Source organism: Rutidosis leptorrhynchoides, chromosome 5 (genome assembly GCF_046630445.1).
Source record: "Rutidosis leptorrhynchoides isolate AG116_Rl617_1_P2 chromosome 5, CSIRO_AGI_Rlap_v1, whole genome shotgun sequence".
Classification (NCBI taxonomy): domain Eukaryota; kingdom Viridiplantae; phylum Streptophyta; class Magnoliopsida; order Asterales; family Asteraceae; genus Rutidosis; species Rutidosis leptorrhynchoides.
Window position 1 is genome coordinate 66,177,008 of NC_092337.1, and position 21,695 is coordinate 66,198,702.

Below are 21,695 nucleotides of genomic sequence, written 5' to 3' on the forward strand. Positions count from 1 at the left end.
AAAATAAGATGATTAGGTTAGAAATGAGAGTAAGTAGTGAAGTTTAGAGTAATGGTCACTAGTTTGCAAGTTTGACAAAATACTCCCCTCCTTAAGGGATTTTCGGCCAAAAACTGAATGGGGTGGGCCCCATAGTGGCCCAATTTGATAAATGACAAAATCCTAGTGGCCCGAACGCCCGAACGAAACCCGAAACGCGAAAACGCCGCTACGCGATTGATTTTTCGGAGAGATAATAAGTACGCGACGAATAAAATATATAAACACTATATATAATCATATGACATCAAATATATCATATTTAAAATAATTAGGACTTAAAAATTCCAAAAGTTCGACCGTTGGTTTGAAAACCGAAAAGATTCGCCGGATAGAAATCCGCGACTCGTAGGAACGTATAATTTAAAATATGAATACAAATATTCATATAACACATAATAATTAATATATTATTACAAAAATAATAATATAGGTCATAGAAATGACGTGGCACGAATAACAATTAACGGTCGTTAAATAGTTAACGGTAAAAGATAACGGAAAAAGTAGGGTCGTTACATCATGCCACCCTTCTTAGGTACGCATTGGACTGGGCTTACCCATGGACTATCAGAAATTGGATAAATTAAACCTGCATCTAGCAGTTTAATAATCTCTTTCTTAACTACATCTTACATATTAGGATTTAGTCTTCGTTGGCGTTGCACATACGTTTTATGACCTTCTTCCATAAGGATTTTATGTGTGCAATACGAAGAACTTATTCCTTTAATATCATGAATCTTCCATGCAATGGCTGGTTTATGGGCTTTCAACACAGAAATGAGTTGTGATTTCTCATTTTCAGTAAGAGAAGACGATATTATTACAGGTAATTCAGATTCACCATGTAAATAAGCGTATTCCAAATGGTTTGGAAGTGGCTTTAACTCTAATTTCGGAGGTTCTTCTATTGATGATTTGTATCGATATCTGTCTTCTTCTTTTAGCATTTGAATTTCTTCTGTTGTTGGTTCATATCCATTAGCTATAAGTGTAGCTAACATTTCAGCTTCATCAATTGGTTCATTACCTTCTCCTAAAGAACATTCTCCTGTTCCTTGTAATTCTGAATATTCTTCTAATAATTCTGCATGTGCATCTATAGTTTGAATATAATAACACGTATCATCTGCAGATTGTGGTTGTTGCATTGCTCTATCAACTGAAAAGGTAACACTCTCATCCTCTATACTTAGGGTCAGTTTCTTACCGAACACGTCTATCATTGCTTTAGCCGTATTTAAGAATGGTCTTCCTAATATGAGAGGAACTTGAGAATCTTCTTCCATGTCCAGAACAACAAAATCTACTGGAAATACTAAAGTACCAACTTTAACTAGCATGTTCTCCATTATCCCTCTAGGATATTTTATTGATCTATCGGCTAGTTGTATGCTTATTCTGGTTGGTTTCAATTCTCCAAGGTCTAGTTTAGCGTATAGTGAATACGGCATTAGATTTATACTAGCACCTAAGTCTGCCAATGCTTCTATTGAACTAAGACTACCCAGAAAACATGGAATTGTGAAACTTCCTGGATCAGATAATTTTTCTGGTATCTTATTCAACAGCACTGCTGGAAAATTAGCGTTCATAGTAACAGCCGAGAGTTCTTCCATTTTCTTTCTATTTGAAATTAGATCTTTCAAGAATTTAGCATATCTAGGCATTCCTGAAATCACATCAATGAAAGAAAGATTTACATTTATCTGTTTAAACATATCCAAGAATTTGGATTGCTCGGCTTCAAGTTTCTCTTTCTTCATTTTACTCGGGTAAGGAAGTGGTGATTGGTATGGTTTAACATAAGGTTTATCCTTAACTGTGTTATCTTCATTAACCTTTTCAACTACCGGTTCTTTTTCCTTATCTTGATCAGGTTGTGGTTCTTGTGGAGTAGGAATAGCTTCATCAGAAGTTACAGGTATTTCAGGTGGTTTAAGTGTTGTACCACTTCTTGTGGTAATGGCTTTAGCTGTTTCATTCCGGGGGTTAGCATTTGTATCACTAGGTAGACTTCCCGGTTTTCTTTCACCTATTAACCTTGCTAGGTTACTTACTTCTTGTTCCAGATTTTGAATAGAAGCTTGTTGATTTCTAAATGCTTGAGCATTTTGTTCATTGGTTTGTTTTTGAGATGTGAAAAACTGCGTTTGAGTTTCAACTAGCTTCGTCATCATATCTTCTTAATTTGGCTTTTTATCATCGGTTTGTTGTGGTGGTTTGTTTTGAAAATTAGGCCTTTGCTGATTGTAAGTATTATTGGATACTTGTTGATTGCCAGGACCTTGTTGGTTGTTGTATGGAATATTTCGGTTATAATTCTGGTTTTGATTGTAAATCGGTCTTGGCGGTTGATAATTATTCTGATAATTATTTCCAGGCCTTTGGTTTATGTATGAAATATTCTCTCTTTGTTCCATTGTTAATTCAATACTGAGACAATCTTTTGTCAAATGTGGTCCTCCATACTGCTCACAACTAATTCGTATTGAGTGAATATCTTTAGTCATCTTTTCCATTCGTCTCTCCACAGCATCTATCTTTGCGGAAATGGAATCTAAGTCATGGCTAGAATCGGCTCTAGCTGCTTTAGATGATCTAACGATATCTTTTTCTTGGTGCCACTCATGTGAGTGGGAAGCAGTGTTATCAATAATTTTGTAAGCATCAGTTTCGGTTTTTTTCATAATAGAACCACCAGCTGCTATATCTATGTCTTTTCTTGTAGTGATGTCGCATCCTTGGTAGAATATTTGTACTATTTGACAGGTGTCTAAACCATGTTGCGGACATCCTCTTAACAACTTTCCATATCTTGTCCACGCCTCATATAGAGTTTCATTTGGCTTCTGTGTAAACGTAACAATTTCTGCTTGAAGTCTTACGGCTTTAGATGCCGGAAAGAATTGTTTAAGAAATTTTTCAACTAAAACATCCCATGTATCAATCGCCCCTTCAGGTAACGATTCCAACCAATCTTTGGCTTCTCCCTTTAAAGTCCAGGGAAATAACATGAGATATATCTGTTCATCCTCCACTTCTCGGATTTTAAATAGTATGCAGATCCTATTAAAGGTACGTAGATGTTCATTTGGATCTTCCTTCGGCGCACCACTAAATTGGCATTGATTAGTCACCATGTGTAGAATTTGTCCTTTGATTTCATAATCTGGCGCATTAATGTCTGGATGAGTAATTGCGTGACCTTGGCCAGTGCGTTTAGCTCTCATTCGGTCTTCCATACTTAAAGGTTCCAGATTCTCCATAATTGAATTTTTTGAATCGGAATCACTAGAGGATTCTGATTTAATGGTTCGTTCCTCAACAATCTCTGTTTGAATGATTGGTGGTTCTGGAGGAAAGTTTAGTGGTTCAGGATCTACGAATCGTTCCTGAATATTCTCCGGATTCTCAATTGTGAGGTCGGGTTCAAAAAATGGATTATCGGAAATTTGAACTGAAGTACTTGGTCGACTGGATGACGATTCTAAAGAAAAATCAACGGCAGTAATATTTGCTAAATGTCTTGATCTAGTTACAGGTGGTGAACGTACAAAAGGTGGTGAACGTCTTGCTCGATGCATTCACTGAATATCCTATTAGTTTTAAAAAGGAAAGAAAAATTATAATAAGTTATCCAATCAATAGACTTTTCTGATTTTGCCCACGTTTCGAATAGCCAAAATATGCAGCAGAGGGGCAGGATTCGTTTGGTCTCAATATAATTGAGGACTGTTTGGCTCCAATAACCCGGTCCACGTACAAATCCAACTATTACTACGAACCAGAAAATTTTGATGTCTATCAATTTAACCACTTAAAATAAATTTTCGTAATTTTAAGAAATTTAGATAAGAAGTAGAATAAAAATCTATGTCCTAAAACTAGAATAGCGAGAAATAAGAAAGAAAAAGAGGGTGTCGAAAAAGGCCGAAAAAGAAAAATGGTTGAAAAATAAAAGGTGACGGAAAAATAAAAGAAACTTATAAAACTTAAAAATAATTGACTAACCTAACCTTATTACTACAACTAACTTAAAATTATAATCGCAAATTGAGATTACTAATTAGAATGATAATTGATACATAGGTAAAAGTCGTCTAAAAATATTAAAGCTTACAGGAAAAACTAAATCCCAAATGGAAATAACTTAAAAAGAAACTAAAACTTAAAAAGGCGTCGCAAAATTCTAAAGCACCTAAACCTTAGTCTAAAGAAAAAGCACTTAAGGAATTCTATGACAAAGTCTAAAAATCTAGAAGTAAAAATAACTATGGCAAAAACTAAGTTTAAAACTAAATATGAGCTAAAAATACAAATATTACGCTAAAACAATTAAAAAGGGATAAAATATAAAAATATACTAAAAGTTATAAAAAGTACAGTTTTTATAAAAATATTATTTTTATATTATTTATTTATTAAAACTATTAATTTTACAATTTAATTAAACTAATTTAACTAATTATATAAATTAAATAAAAAGTAAAACTTTAAAATAAAACTAATAATAATAATAATAATAATTAGGGTTAATAATTATAATAATTCATAATTACCCGTAATAAATGCAGAATTAGGGTTCTGTCGCGTGTCAGAGTATCTCCGCGACTTGCGGTATTTCAAGCAGTAAACCCCGCGAGTCGCGGGGTTTCAAAATTCAACCCTGGAACAGTTTAAAACTGACGCGTTTTTTTTTTCTTTCTATATTTTCTATTTTATATTTTATGTTTATATCAAAATATTTGTATAATAAAAAAAAACTTATATTTAAAAACTTAAATAAAAATAGAACTTCTTTATAAATTTAAAAATATCTTAAAAATAGATTTATATATATAAATATATTTTTTTTTTTAATATTAGCGTTGCGCTTCCGGCTTTTAAGCGATTCCCCGGCAGCGGCACCAAAAAATACTTGATGTTTTAGCAGAGTATACGAAATAGCTTATATTTTTACAGAAAATACTATTAAATACGATACAATTTTACACAAGATATTTATTTATTTAGAGAATGGATATACTTAAACCTTGCTACAACACTTATAGGCAGTGTACCTAATCGTAGAGTAGTGTAGTTTTTAGTAAGTCCGGTTCGTTCCACAGGGAATCTTTTTAAACAAAGCTTAACGCTATATTAGTTTACTTTTATAAAAATACAAATATATATATAAGTAATATTATTATTATAAAGGGGGGTTTTTACCGTTTAATGACCGGTTTGTCGATTTTAAAACTTTAGTCACAGTTAAAACCAAATGTAAAATATTAAAAATAAATACAAGACTTAAATTAAAGCGTAAAGTAAATAACGATAATGAAATTGCGAATAATAAAAGTGCGATAAAATAAACTTGCGATAATTAAAAAGTACGATAATTAAAAGTGCAATTAAATACAATAACAATAAAAATGCGATAATTAGAAGTGCAATTAAATATAAAAAAAAAGGAAATTAAATATGAAATAAAAGAATTATGCTTATTTAAACTTCCGTAATCATGATGTTTGACGTGTTGATTTTAATTTTAAGCCCATGGGTTAATTGTCCTTTGTCATGGATTATTTTATATGTCCATACGGATTTGTCCATAATAGTCCATCAGTCATAAATATAAAGAGCGAAAGCCTTCGTCAAATTATTCTTATTCCCGAAGTCAAATATTCCAACTAATTGGGGATTCGAATTGTAACAAGGTTTTAATACTTTGTTTAATGAATACACCAGGTTATCGACTGCGTGTAAACCAAGGTTTTACTACTTTGTTAACAATTACACCATTTACCCTTGAATGTAATTCACCCCTGTTTCAACAAGTCTATTAACTATTAATCCAGTTCCATGTCCGGTAAAATGAATAATTATTGGTATTTATAGATATCCCGCCCACCGTACCCAGTCAAGCGTATGTGGTTATATATAAATACGTCGAATTATAAGTTTGTATATTAAATTAACAAGGTATTGTTTAGTTAATATAAAACCCATTAATAGCCCATAGTCTAATTTCCACAAGTGTCGTTCTTTTCTCCAAACCCCAATTATGGTACAAAGCCCAATTACCCAATTTTAGTAATTAGCCCAACATCATGATTACTTCGTTTTAAATAAGCATAATAATAACTTAGCTACGAGACATTAAATTAAAAAGGTTGAACATAACTTACAATGATTAAAAATAGCGTAGCGTTACACGGACAGAATTTCGACTTACACCCTTACAATATTCGCTAACATACCCTTATTATTAGGATTAAAATTAAAATTAAAATTAAAATTAAAATATAAATATATAATACGTTTTATGAGAGAAGAAGAAAAAAGATATATGATTTTGCGATCAGAATTCGGTTGCTTTTATAGGGAGTTTCAGAAATTGGGGCTCCGCGACTCGCGGCCCTTTTGGCCTTCAAACTCCGCGAGTCGCGGAGTTTGTAAATACAGCTCACACAAGTTTGGCTCTTTGTTTACCGACGGTTTTATAAATAAATATAATATATTAAATAATTATAAGAATTATTTAAATATTATATTATATTTATGTGCATAGTTAACTTGTAATTTTTAGTCCGTTGCGTCGAGCGTTGAGAGTTGACTCTGGTCCCGGTTCCGGATTTTCGAACGTCCTTGCGTACAATTTTATATTTTGTACTTTGTGTTTTGAATCTTGTACTCTTGTAATTTCGAGACGTTTCTTATCAATAATTGGAACCTCTTTGATTGTATTTTGTACTTTTGAGCTTTTTGGTCGTTTGCGTCTTCAATTCGTCGAATCTGTCTTTTGTCTTCACCTTTTATTATTTAAACGAATATCACTTTTAAATAGAACAATTGCAACTAAAAGCTTGTCTTTCTTGAGGAATAATGCTATGAAATATATGTTCGTTTTTAGCATTATCAGTATCATATAGAGGTCAATTACCTCGCTATGGGACCAATGAATAACGTACTGCGTTTATAGTAATATGGAAGGATCGTTTCAGAAGCTAAGGGTGAAGAACCAAAATGCTCTTGGAGGTGTTATGGGAGTTATGGGAGATACCCTAGTGATTGCAGCTGCAGGATGTGGCAGTTATCTGGTATTTTCCTTGTCCCCATGCTTGTTCAGTTATATTTGCCCTCAATAAGAGTTCAGAAGATTATATCCCTGCTTGCTTTAGAAAGGATATGTACATGAGGGCATACACTACCTATCTTAAACCAGTAGGTGGAATGACAACTTGGATACCAAATCAACTAAACAAGCTTTTACCACCACCAACTAGAACCATGCCAGGAAGACCAAAAAGAAAAAGAAGAAGAGCTGCACATGAAGGTGGTAGTGGGGTTAGGGTATCAAAGGTTGGTGCTGTAATGACTTGTAAAAACTGTTTAGAAGTTGGGCATAATATTAGAGGGTGTAAAAATACTCCAAAACAAAAGGATGTAGCAGTGTCTAAACCTGTTGGAAGACCAAGGAAACAAGGAAGATGAATCTAGGGGTTTATGTTGTCTTTTGATGTAGGTTTATTGATAGTGCTCTAAATGAACATATATTTAATATCAATATCCTTCCAATATGTAAAGCTTTTAGTTGCAATTGTTCTATTTTCAAGTAATAATCGTTTAAATAAATAAGTACGAAGACAAAAGAAGGAAACGACGATTTGAAGACGCAAATGACCAAAAAGCTCAAATGTACAAGATGTAATTCAAGTGGTTCAATTTATTGATGAGAAACGTCCAAAAATGACAAGAGTACAAGTCGCGAAATGCAAAGTACAAGATATCTAAGCGTACGAAAGGACGTTCGAAAATCCGGAACCGAGACAAGAACCGAGCATCAACGCGCGAGTCAACGGACCTAAAATTACAAGTCAACTATGCACAAGAATATAATATAATATATATATAGTTATATAAAATTATATATATTAAATAATCGAGCAGCCCACGTTTTAAAAGCAAAATATCTGGGACAGGCTGGCCATGCGATCGCATGGCCTGGAGGAAGCTTTTTCATGCGATCGCATGGATGAAGGAAGCTGGCCACATCTGTAAATTGCAACATTTTCGGCCGAGTTCAACACATCTTTTTCTTTTCCTTCCCCTGATCAATGTAATATATATTTATATTTATAATATAAAGTTTAAATTAAGTTTAATAATAATTGGGTTAATGTAAGAAATGTTTTAAGGTTTTGTAAGTCGAAACTATGTCCAGGTAACGCTACGCGATTAATAACCACTGTAAGATATGTTCTTCCTTTTTAAATTAATGTATCGTAACTAAGTTATTATTATGCTTATTTGAGCCAAAGTAATTGTGATGTTGGGCTAAATATTAAGATGGGGTTATTGGATTTTGTACCATAATTCGGGTTTGGACAAAAGACCGGCACTTGTGAACATTGGACTATTGACTATTAATAGGTAGGGGGTATTGTCTAATTGAATGACAACTCATTGGAACCTGTCGAACCTATCTTCAAATTAGTTAATCTAATAATTATTAAATTGATTACGAATGTCCTATTTAGTGACGTTTATACGACATCGTTTATAATCATTTAATTAATCAATTGGATTGGGTAATTGATTATTCATTTTGGCCAAGTGGATAAATTAATATATCATGGACTAATTAAAACAGGGGTGGATTACATACAAGGGTAATTGGTGTAATTGTTAACAAAGTATTAAAACCTTGGATTACACGCAATCGATAACCTGGTGTAATTAATAACAAAATATTAAAACCTTGTTACAGTTTAAATCCCTAATTAGTTGGAATATTTGACTTCGGGAATAAGGTTAATTTGACGAGCATTTTATAATTATGACCGATGGACTATTATGGACAAAAATCAAATAGGTATCAAATAATCCAGGACAAAGGACAATTAACCCAGGATAATAAATTAAAATCAAAACGTCAAACATCATGATAACGAAAGTTTAAATAAGCATAATACTTTTATTTCATATTTCATCGTGCCTTTATTTACTGTCATTTTAATTACTGCAATTTACTTTATCGCAATTTAAATTCTGTCATTTATATTATCGTCATTTATCTTTACGTTTTATTTAAAATCGACAAACCGGTCATTAAACGGTAAAAACCCCCTCATTTATATATTATTATTACTATATATAATTATATATATTTTATATAAATATAGTTGTTAAAAATATGGAGTTAAACTTAGCTAGCTCCCTGTGGAACGAACCGGATTTACTAAAAACTACACTACTCTACGATTAGGTACACTGCCTATAAGTGTTATAGCATGGTTTATGTATATCCATTCTATAAATAAATAAATAACTTGTGTAAATTGTATCGTATTTAATAGTATTTTGTAATAAAATATAATCTATTTCGTATACACCGCTGCACACATCAAGTATTGTTGGCGCCGCTGCCGGGGAAGAAAAGCGAAACGCTATATAAAAAAAATATATTAGTTTTTAAGCTATTTTTGTAAAACAAATACATAAGTTTTAAAAATATAAAAACATATATATATATATATATATATCTATATTTTTAAGTGTTTAAATTAAAAAGTTTATATTTTTTTATTTCTTTTGTTAAAAATTAAAACTAATAAGTAAATTTTTTTTAAAATATAAATTTTTATTACATAATATTTTATATAAAGTTAAATCAGAAAAAAATAATTAAAATTAGAATACGGGCCTGGTACTGTAGCAGCCCAAGACTTGGGCTAGAACCCAAGCCATGCGATCGCATGGCCAAACCAAAGAAACCTCATGCGGTCGCATGAGGTGAAAAGACAGGTCTGGTACCTAGTACGACAGAATTAGGGTTACGAATTTTAATTATTATTATTAATAAGTAATTAAAAGTAGGGTTTTAATTAAATAATAATTAGTTTTAGTTTTATTTAATTTGTATTTTTAAGTTTTAATTAGTTTTATTAATATATAAATTAATACTTTTATAAAATAATAATATAAAAATAATATTTTTATAAAAATAAGTAATTTTTTTCATTTTTTTATATCTTTTTATAAATTGTATATTTTTAACGTTTAATTTGTAATTTGTATTTTTATCGTTCGTAACTAGTTTTAAACTTAGTATTTAGCCGTAGTAATTTTATATTTCTAGATTCTTAAGCTTTGCCGTAAAATCCCTTTAAGTGCATTTTCTTTAGATTAAGATTTAGGCGCTTTAGAATTTTACGACGTCGCTTATCGCTTTAGTATTTAATAAATTTTAGTGCTTTTTAAGTTATTGCCGTTTTGGATTTAGAATTACTTTTAAGCTTTAATACCTTTAGACGAAAGTTTTAATATTTAGTTTTTAGACTTTTAAGTTTCGACGCTTTTCTTTCTTATCTTTATTTTTCGACTCTTATTTCTCGACGCGCTTTTTCTTTCTCGTTTCTACGCTCAAGTTTTTAGGACATAGATTTTATCTTCAAAATTTCGACGAAAAATTATTTTAAGCGGTTAAATTGATAGACATCTAAAATTTTCTGGTTCGTAGTAATAGTTGGATTTGTTAGTGGCTAGTTGTGGGCTTCCGATTTAAAGGGTCCTGGCTACCTGCTGCATCTATTGGCTATTCGAAACGTGGGCAAAATCAGAAAGGTCTATTAATTTGATAACTTATATAATTTTTATCTTTATAACTAATAGGATATTCAGTGAATGCACCGAGCAAAACGTTCACCACCTTTCATACGTTCACCACCTGTAACTCGATCAAGACATCTAGCCAATATTGTCGCCGTTGATTTTTCTTTAGAATCATCATCAAGTCGAACAAGTACTCCAATTCAAATTTCTGATAATCCATTTTTTGAAACCGACTTCACAATTGAGAACCCGGAGGATATTCAAGGACAATTCCAAGATCATGAACCACTAATCATTCCTCCTGAACCACAAACCGTTAAATCAGAATCCTCTAGTGATTCGGATTCAACAAATTCAGATATGGCAGAAACGGAACCTCAAAGTATGGAAGACCGAATGAGAGCCACACGCACGGGCCAAGGTCACACCATTATTAAGCCAGATGTTAATGCGCCAGATTATGAAATCAAAGGACAAATCCTACACATGGTAACTAATCAGTGCCAATTTAGTGGTACGCTAAAAGAAGATCCAAACGAATATCTTCGAACCTTTAATATGATATGTACTCTATTCAAAATCAGAGAAATTGAGGACGAACAGATCTATCTCATGTTGTTTCCCTGGACTTTAAAGGGAGAAGCCAAAGATTGGTTGGAATCGTTACTTGAAGAAGCGATTGACACATGGGATGTTTTAGTTGAGAAGTTTCTTAAAATATTCTTTCCGGCATCTAAAGCCGTGAGACTTCAAGGAGAAATTTCCACGTTCATGTAAAAGCCAAATGAAACGTTATATGAGGCATGGACAAGATTCGGAAAAATGTTGAGAGGATGTCCTCAACACGGTCTAGATACTTATCAAATAGTGCAAATATTTTACAAAGGTATCGATGTCGCTACACGAAAAGACATCGACACAGCTGCTGGTGGTTCCATTATGAAGAAAACCGCAACCGAAGCTCACAAGATAATTGATAATACAGCCTCCCACTCTCATGAGTGGCATCAGGAAAAAGATATATTTCATTCATCCAAAGCGGCTAGAGCCGATTCTAGCCATGACTTTGATTCTGTTTTCGCAAAAATAGATGCTTTCGAGAGACGAATGGAAAAGTTGACTAAAGATATTCACGCAATATGAATCAGTTGTGAGCAATGCGGCGGACCACACTTAACGAAAGATTGTCACATTGAGAAAACCATGGAACAAAGAGAGAATGTTTCCTACATGAACCAAAGGCCGGGAAATAATTATCAACCGTCAAGGCCAAAATTCAATCGAAATCAAAACATTCTTTACAATCCAAATGGACCCAAAAATAACTCGTATAACCAACAAGGTCCGAATAACCAACCAACTCAAAACAACACTTTCAATCAACAAAGACCTAGCTTGTATAAACCACCACAACAAACCGAAGAGAAAAAGTAAAATCTAGAAGAAATGATGGCAAAGCTAATGGAATCTCAAACACAATTTATTACATCTCAAACCCAAACGAATGAGAGGTTTGATCAGTCATTAAGAACTCAACATGCTTCCATTTTGAATCTAGAAAAACACGTAGGTACTCTTGCTAGCATGATGAGTGAGAGGGAACAAGGAAAGCTACCAAGTAATACTGAAGTAAATCCTCGGAATGAGAACGTTAATATGGTTTCAACAAATTCTGAAAAACCAGCTCCAGAAGATGGGAGGTTTTAGATGTGAGTAACAATGAAGAAGTTACAACACCACCACCACCCGAGTATGTAAAGCCAGTGGTGGCACCATACAGACCACCCATCCCATTTCCAAGAAAAGGAGTTGAGTATGAGCAAGTAATAGGTAATAAAGTTTGTGATACCTCTGGAAAGAAGAAGAAGAATAAGAAAGTGCAAGAAACAAAAACCATAAAAGTAAACCCGGTGAAGACAGTTCCACCAAAAATTCCACCCAGGTTGGGTGATCCAGGTGAATTTATTGTTTCTTGTCTATTTAGTGATTGTGTCATGTATGATGCACTAGCAGATTTAGGTGCGAGTGTGAGTGTTATGCCTCTTTCATTATATAAGAGATTAGGAGTAGGTGAGTTAAGTCCAATGGAAATGAATGTTCGACTCTTTGATCAAACCATTAGGCACCCAGTTGGAATTGCTGAAAATCTACCCTTTCAAGTAGGTAATTTAACCTTTTTAGTCGAATTTATTGTCATTGACATAGAAGAGGACTCAAACATTCCTCTAATTTTAGGTCGACCATTCTTAGCGTCTACCGGGGCGTTATTTGATTTAAGAAAGGGTAGAATGACACTTAGTGATGGTGACATTCGGTCACCTTTGTGATTCGAAAGTCTATATCTCCACCAACCAAAACCGTTGAACCAATAAAAACGATCAATGAGAAGCATGTTGTTTTACCAACTCCAACGGTAGTGCTTAACAATAATTGTAACACCCTCGAAGCGGGCCTAGCTGTTAGATTACTATTTTGCCCTCAGGTTGTGTGGTGTTATTATATGTTTTTATTCTAATTTTATATTTTGTATTATTTAATGATGTGGATAGGACCAGTATGTGACAAGGGTCACAGAACAAGTTTGTTTATTTAATTTGGACTCCGTTAGGGCAGTCAAATTAAGTACGAAAGATATCAGATAACTGATAAATACCCGTGTGTTGCTCAGTGTGGGAATTTAACCCAAATATGATACCTAGTGTTGCCATTTCTTGCATTTTCCAGATTCTTCCCAAATCACACTCCGTACTTCATCTCCTTCACCTACCAAACCCTAATCCTTAATCCTTGTTCTTGAGCTCAAATTGATCTTAGAATCGTCTTCTTTGTTGTCTACTGATTCTAACAAGGTAAGTAACATGTATTTTTGTGTTCAATTCGATGTTAAATTCATAGTTTTGTGTGGGTTTTGTAAAAAGCTTGAATTTGTGTCAAAACTAGTGATTTAAGTGTTGTTATGGTCAAATTATTGTGGGTTTTGAGTCTATAACAAGTAGTGAACAAGTTGTGGTCGATTTTTGGCGTTTAAAACGAGCTCTAGATCGAGATTTGAGGATTTCATCGTGAAGTCCGTAGCCTTTGTTCAGTTTCTGAGGAAGATGAATACAGTCGGCCGACTGTCGGTCGACAGTCGACCGACTGAGGGTTGAACCGACCGACTGGCGAGTGAACTGACCGACTGAGTTTGACTTTCGGCCGATTGTGTAAATACTAAATAAGTCGACCGATTGAGAAAGTTAGTCGACCGGTTGTGTCAACAGTCGACCGACTGTCTACGTCAGTCGACCGATTGAGGAGACAGTCGACCGACTGTGTGTCCAGGGCAGAATATTTTACCTAAGTGTTGATTGTTAGCCGTTATGCTGCCAGTTTGTATATTGATGGAATATGTGTGTATGTATATATGTATATATATTGTGATTATAATATTGTTAGCATTTGGAATATGATTTGCTAACTTGTGAGTATTGTTTTCAGGTGATACAGACGAGTAAAAGACTCGGTGATATTAGACTACCGAGTGATGCCGGTATCGGTGAGTGGGACTAACTGGAGAATATAGTATATAGTAGCATGTTATATCATGACTGCCATGCTTGTTAGATATACTTATTGGTGTGGATAGTTAGTACATTGTGATGACTGCATGTTGGTTGATGCTTGTCTGCTGGAGCCCAGTGCGTCCCTATTGTGTGGTGGCCTCGGTAGGAGAGATCAACCTGCGGGTTGGGTTCCTCATGTGGTGGCCTAGACAGCCGTGGTGTATATATATGTGAATGACGCGTCCGTCGCGTGTGGATTATGTATATACATACGGTGGTGGAGGAACTTCTGGTAAGCCCCAGTCCGATCAGCTGGTGGTTAATGGTTTGGCCGAGCCGCCAGAGTCTCTGTAGACGGCACTTGGGTGATTTTTGTGTGTTAGACTATGTGACATGAGTAGTATGACGGTTCCTGTATACTATTTCCTATAGTTAGTTGCACTCACTTAGCTTCGTGCTAATCCCCCACATCTTCCCTGCAGGTTATGGATTTGTTGTATGCTAGTTATCAGGGTGAAGATGGGATGTTGGAAGATATGTTTGACAAAGCCGGAAACTCTGATGTCGCATCTTTTCTATTAAAGTTGTATTTACGTTTTAATATAACACCCGGTCGTTTATTTATTAACATGTTTTTCATTAAGTGGATTATATATGTATATATACATTTTTAACTTATATACTAGTTAAATTGGTCTTCCGCTGTATATAAAAAAAAAATATGGGGTGTTATAGAATGGTATCAGAGCCACTCATGTGCCATTGGGGGTGGTGGGGCAAACCTCATTGAGGACGATGAGTCCCTGAGGGGGGGGGGGTGAATGTAACACCCTAGGCAAATCCCACATCGCCCACATACATGAGTGATCATGGGATTATAAGGTAATACCCACGCTTAAATGACACAACGCGTTTTGGGATCACAGGCTGAGTAAAAGTGCGAGTACGTTATGGTTAAGCGTGCTCGGGCGAGAGCACTACCAGGATGGGTGACCTCCTGGAAAAGTGCTTATCGTGTGTGGTCGCCAAGAAAAAGCCGTGCGCCTGCGGGCAAAGCGGACAATATTGTGGTCATGTTAAGCTGAGGTGTTACAGAATGGTATCAGAGCGTAGGTTTGGCAGCATGTGCACGGAAGTGACATGTTTCCAAACCGTGTGTTGAGTCAAACATATCTTGGGGTGGGTTAAGTGAGTGAAGTAGGTATTGACGAGTTAGTTAGCGGAAACTAACAGATTATCTACTAAGCTTTGTGTGTGAGATGTTGTGTTAAGACAGGTATGAAGATCGATTCCACCCTGCTGGTGCCTTGTTGACCCTCAGTACTGACAGAACTTCGGTGGATGCGTTTGATGCCGATTTGGATGAAGGACTTGACGCGTATTAGTTGACATGGCTTCAATGATGAGGATTCAGTTGCAGAGTTGATGAGGGTTAAGGGTGCGGGTGCGATCGAAGTGTTGATAGATACAGAAGATGTCTTCTTATTCATAAAGGTACATTCTTGTTACATTGCTGTAATTGTTATTATTATACCTGTAGATTGAGTTCATGCCTTTGTCAATTTGGTGTTTATTGTTGTAATGATAATCTGTGACGATTAGTGTTTCAAGTTGCGATTGATTAATTGTACTTGTAAGATAGAAGTAGATGACAGTTGACGGACACAGTTACGACGACTGTGTCTAGAGCTACCCTGCCACTATCGGGATTTTATTCTCTTAGACTGACTGTTATATTCTATGAGAGTTTATAGATATGACCTTTGTGATATGGTGTCATGCTATTGTGAATTGTTTGTTATATGGCCTGTTGTACTATATGTGAGATTACTGTTGGCCTAGACTAGAAGAATTGAAGTGAATGATTTGTAGTATTAACAAAAGATGAATATGAAGTCATTTCCTGATCGTTGACTGATGGGACACACATAGTGACCCATAAAGACTGATTAGGGTAGTGACCCCTTGATGAGTAGTGAAAGTCCCGAAACCTATTGTGTAACTATGTGAAGTGTAGTTTTCATGCTTGTTGACCGTGACTGAATCAATAGATGACGGGCCCTGTGATATTGTAGTATGACGGGACTTGTTGTGTGGGACTTAGGTGAAATATAATTCCTTTTTTCATGGATCGATGGGACACACGTAGTGGCCCGTGAGGATTAGAATAGAGTAGTAGTTTTCTTGTCTCCTATTAAGAGGACCCAAACCCTGTTTGTTACTGTCGTATGTATGTAGTTTGCGTGTCATGTATGATGTAGACTTTTGGTTCAGATGTTTGTGATCGTAGTAAGACCTTGAGGATTCGTTTTTCCTACCTTAGACACATGTGAGTTGGTGGTGACCTTTAAGAAGTATGTTTGAATAGAGCTTTCCATGTAGTCTTGACTGAAGATAGGAAAATTATGTTTTGTTGTTATGTGAGGATTATTACTAGCCTGGCTGTACCGTTGCAGGATTTGACTAGCTATTTAGGACTCGTAGAGTTGTACTGAGAAGTTGTTGACTTTTTTGAATTGATGTGACTCATTAGATGTCAGTATAAGAGACGTTCGTTTAGTGACTTTCTTGGAAGTAGAGAAGACTTTAATCGAAATAGGAATTCAGTTCAAGCTGAATTGTGATGAATCTTGACTAGGTCAGAAGACGTGATTAGAACAGTGATCTTATTACTGTTAAGGTAGAATCATTGATCTAATAGTTCGATAGTGACTTATGTGAATATCTTATCTTTTGAAGATTTGAATGCAAGGTCGAGGACGGACAATAATAGTATTTGCAAATAAGACGAAGTAAGTAGGTATAGTTTATTGAATGTTGGGTCGGATTTTCAATTATGGTTGCTAAAGAGGACTTAGTAGAATTAAGATCGAGCTGGAACTGGGTTACTTGTTTACCTACAAGACTTATTGCTGTTTTGACAGTCTTAGATTGTAAAATCTATTAGTTGGGATATAGTAGAAATTTATAACTAACGGTGACTTCAGAAAATAGACCGTGTTTTATTGATGAATTCTATTAAGATCTTGTTCCGAAATACTCGAAATGAAAGTGTGATTTAGAATGATGTATTACGTCTGGCCAACGAAAATACATTGTAGTGAATCATACAGTAGTTTCGAGAGTCGGAAGAGATGTAACAAGTGTTAGATCGGGTGTTGTTTGACGATGATTGTGATTTTCGATGAACTGTTGACCGAGAGTAGACTTTTTCAACATAGTAATGTTAGTTGAACAATATTTGAACCTAGGCTATTGATGATCGAATAAGTCTTAGTTTTGAGTTCTGATGAAGTTCAAAGCAAAATAAAGTCGATGCAGAGATAGTTTCAGTGGTGTCAAACGCGTGTATTGATATCATTTGACGGACTCAATTGTTAGATGGATGTTTATTGCTTGTGGGGTGGATATCGTTGACTTGAAATCCATGATTCGAATGATTAATGTTGATTTAATATTGCATTTTTTAAGTGTTTCTTCTAATGATGATGATATGAATAAAATCAGGTTTTAAGTGATGAATTTTGGGTAAGTATCAACTTAGATAAGTGATCTATGACGAAACCCTTAAATATCAAATTTGAACTAGGTATTTAATTGCGGGTTCTGGTAGCACTTTAACCAAGTGACGATTTTTCTGATGTAACTGTAGCAGTGTTGGGCATGTGTATTGATGTTACTTGAGAAAATTAATAGTTGGAAAATTACATTAAGAATGTGTGGACGATTATTCTTTACTCAAGATTTGTGATGTAATGATTGAATTGATTTGAAATTGGGTTGGTAATCATTTCAACTATGATTGAGTTGATCAGAATAACGATTTAGTCATTGAATAATTGGGGAACATTGAACCAGATAAGCGAATTTCAACGAAATTCTTAAATATCAGGATTGAAACAAGTATTAAATTACGGAATTTGGGTAAATCAGTGTAATCCGAGTTGATTTGGCTATGTTGTAGTGATGAAATTAGCTAAGTTTGTGTATTCTAAGGTAAATGATAGCCATTATTCAGTGTTTTAGATTGAGTTGATCTAGGAAATTCGATGAAAGTGACTCGAGAATAACCTCAAATCATGATTGACAGATATAATGTTGTGGGTCATTAGTAGTGACTCGAGAGTTAGTGTGTAAAACCTAGACATGAGATGGAATTTTCGTGGTATTTCGTAAGATTATTGATAGATCAAGTTTAGAATTCAGACGAAATTAGACTTTTTCAGTTATTAGATAGCGGTAGGTTTTAAGCATTGAACTTCTTTAGCTCGTGGTAAAGACTATTTTCTAGACCAGAATGTGAGGAACGATTCGGATATCGTGTAATGTAAGTAAGTAAGTTTGCAGATCGACATATAGCGGGTCTCGACACTTGGATAGTAGACTAGCAGATGATGTGTCTTTTGACCTACGAGAATGGACGGAGCTTTGTAAGGCATATGACCGTAGGACATGATTTTACTTAGGTTACGTTGTGGCCCGTTTTGGTGATTTGTAATACCCATGACCTTTGTTGATTTAGTGATGTAGAATTGTGGGCTTAACTGAGTTGCGTTTTCATGTGACACGATGACAACAGACTGATGACTTAGAATAAACTGAATATAAGATTTAATGGGTTAACTTTATGGGTAATCTCGAAATTTGATGGATCAGTCCGATTCAATGAAATTGACAGTATATAACCGTTGGTATCTTCAGAAAGTGGGGTGTAGTGACAGTTTGACGTGAAACTTTTTGTGGAAGTCAATTAAGTTGATGATGGGTCTATATTATACGTTTGGGTTGTCTTGTATTTGAATGAATGTTGATTGCATCTAGTGTTGAATTATTTAACCGTTATCCTCTTAGCATAGTGCTAGGATAAAAGATGACGTGCGCGACCTTGTTAAACAGTTGATTGTTGGTACTTGGTTACCCCTTCGAGCGATAATTGTGATGCTATAGACAATTGCGGGATAAATTATCTGAATGTGTGTTGCATGATTGGAGTTGGTCGTAACAGAAAGGGTTAGCATTGACTTAGTGACGGTGAGTATTTAAATTAATGATTTTCGCTTATAGGTTGGCAGATGAGAAAACTAATGAACCTTGGTAATGCTTGTTATCTTAGGATGTGTTTTGGTGTAGCTACCGGTGTGACCAATTGTGTTGGTATTTGTTCCCTGTGACCCGTGTTGGCTATGACTTAGCAGATTCCGAGGACGAAATCTCTTTAAGGGGGGTAGATTTGTAACACCCTCGAAGTGGGCCTAGCTGTTAGATTACTATTTTGCCCTCAGGTTGTGTGGTGTTATTATATGCTTTTATTCTAATTTTATATTTTGTATTATTTAATGATGTGGATAGGACCAGTATGTGACAAGGGTCACAGAACAAGTTTGTTTATTTAATTTGGACTCCGTTAGGGCAGTCAAATTAAGTACGAAAGATATCAGATAACTGATAAATACCCGTGTGTTGCTCAGTGTGGGAATTTAACCCAAATATGATGCCTAGTGTTGCCATTTCTTGCATTTTCCAGATTCTTCCCAAATCACACTCCGTACTTCATCTCCTACACCTACCAAACCCTAATCCTTAATCCTTGTTCTTGAGCTCAAATTGATCTTAGAATCGTGTTCTTTGTTGTCTACTGATTCTAACAAGGTAAGTAACATGTATTTTTGTGTTCAATTCGATGTTAAATTCATAGTTTTGTGTGGGTTTTGTAAAAAGCTTGAATTTGTGTCAAAACTAGTGATTTAAGTGTTGTTATGGTCAAATTGTTGTGGGTTTTGAGTCTATAACAAGTAGTGAACAAGTTGTGGTCAATTTTTGGCGTTTAAAACGAGCTCTAGATCGAGATTTGAGGATTTCATCGTGAAGTCCGTAGCCTTTGTTCAGTTTCTGAGGAAGATGAATACAGTCGGCCGACTGTCGGTCGACAGTCGACCGACTGAGGGTTGAACCGACCGACTGGCGAGTGAACCGACCGACTGAGTTTGACTTTCGGCCGATTGTGTAAATACTAAATAAGTCGACCGATTGAGAAAGTTAGTCGACCGGTTGTGTCAACAGTCGACCGACTGTCTACGTCAGTCTACCGATTGAGGAGACAGTCGACCGACTGTGTGTCCAGGGCAGAATATTTTACCTAAGTGTTGATTGTTAGCCGTTATGCTGCCAGTTTGTATATTGATGGAATATGTGTGTATGTATATATGTATATATATTGTGATTATAATATTATTAGCATTTGGAATATGATTTGCTAACTTGTGAGTATTGTTTTCAGGTGATACAGACGAGGAAAAGACTCGGTGATATTAGACTACCGAGTGATGCCGGTATCGGTGAGTGGGACTAACTGGAGAATATAGTATATAGTAGCATGTTATATCATGACTGCCATGCTTGTTAGATATACTTATTGGTGTGGATAGTTAGTACATTGTGATGACTGCATGTTGGTTGATGCTTGTCTGCTGGAGCCCAGTGCGTCCCTATTGTGTGGTGGCCTCGGTAGGAGAGATCAACCTGCGGGTTGGGTTCCTCATGTGGTGGCCTAGACATCCGTGGTGTATATATATGTGAATGACGCGTCCGTCGCGTGTGGATTATGTATATACATACGGTGGTGGAGGAACTTCTGGTAAGCCCCAGTCCGATCAGCTGGTGGTTAATGGTTTGGCCGAGCCGCCAGAGTCTCTGTAGACGGCACTTGGGTGATGTTTGTGTGTTAGACTATGTGACATGAGTAGTATGACGGTTCCTGTATACTATTTCCTATAGTTAGTTGCACTCACTTAGCTTCGTGCTAATCCCCCACATCTTCCCTGCAGGTTATGGATTTGTTGTATGCTAGTTATCAGGGTGAAGATGGGATGTTGGAAGATATGTTTGACAAAGCCGGAAACTCTGATGTCGCATCTTTTCTATTAAAGTTGTATTTACGTTTTAATATAACACCCGGTCGTTTATTTATTAACATGTTTTTCATTAAGTGGATTATATATGTATATATACATTTTTAACTTATATACTAGTTAAATTGGTCTTCCGCTGTATATAAAAAAATATATGGGGTGTTATAATAATAAAACGTCTAAGTGTGGGGAAGATGAAGTAACACCTAATGATGACTTGATAACAAAGAACCCCGTTGTTGATAATGACCCTGTTATTAACAGTTCAATGAAGAAACTTATTAAACGGATTCACGATGCTAGAATTAAGGGGAACTTTAAGTTATGTAACCGATTAGTATCCAATCTATCGCCTAAAGAAAAGGCGAAACTAGTTGAATTTGTGGATATTACACAGGAATCCGACCAATTGCTTAAAGCAAAAGTCACAGATATGCAAGTTGATTATGGTCCAAGAGAAATTGACGATGAAGTTAATCACAATTTCGACACCACAGCTACCTAAGTGTGGGGAGATTCAAATGTTCTAAAAAGAAAATGCTGTCTAGAGTTAGTTGTTCTGTTCTCGTGTAGTTCCGAGAATGGAATCCGATTGGTCTTTTCT

General features: G+C 35.2%; 1 non-coding gene across 1 annotated transcript; it reads right to left on the reverse strand.

The window, feature by feature from the left end:
• Nucleotides 1-11,385: 11,385 nt before the first annotated feature.
• On the reverse strand, nucleotides 11,386-11,492 carry LOC139851148 (small nucleolar RNA R71). Its single transcript, XR_011760507.1, has one exon. It is a non-coding gene; the product is annotated as a small nucleolar RNA R71 (small nucleolar RNA).
• Nucleotides 11,493-21,695: the final 10,203 nt, after the last annotated feature.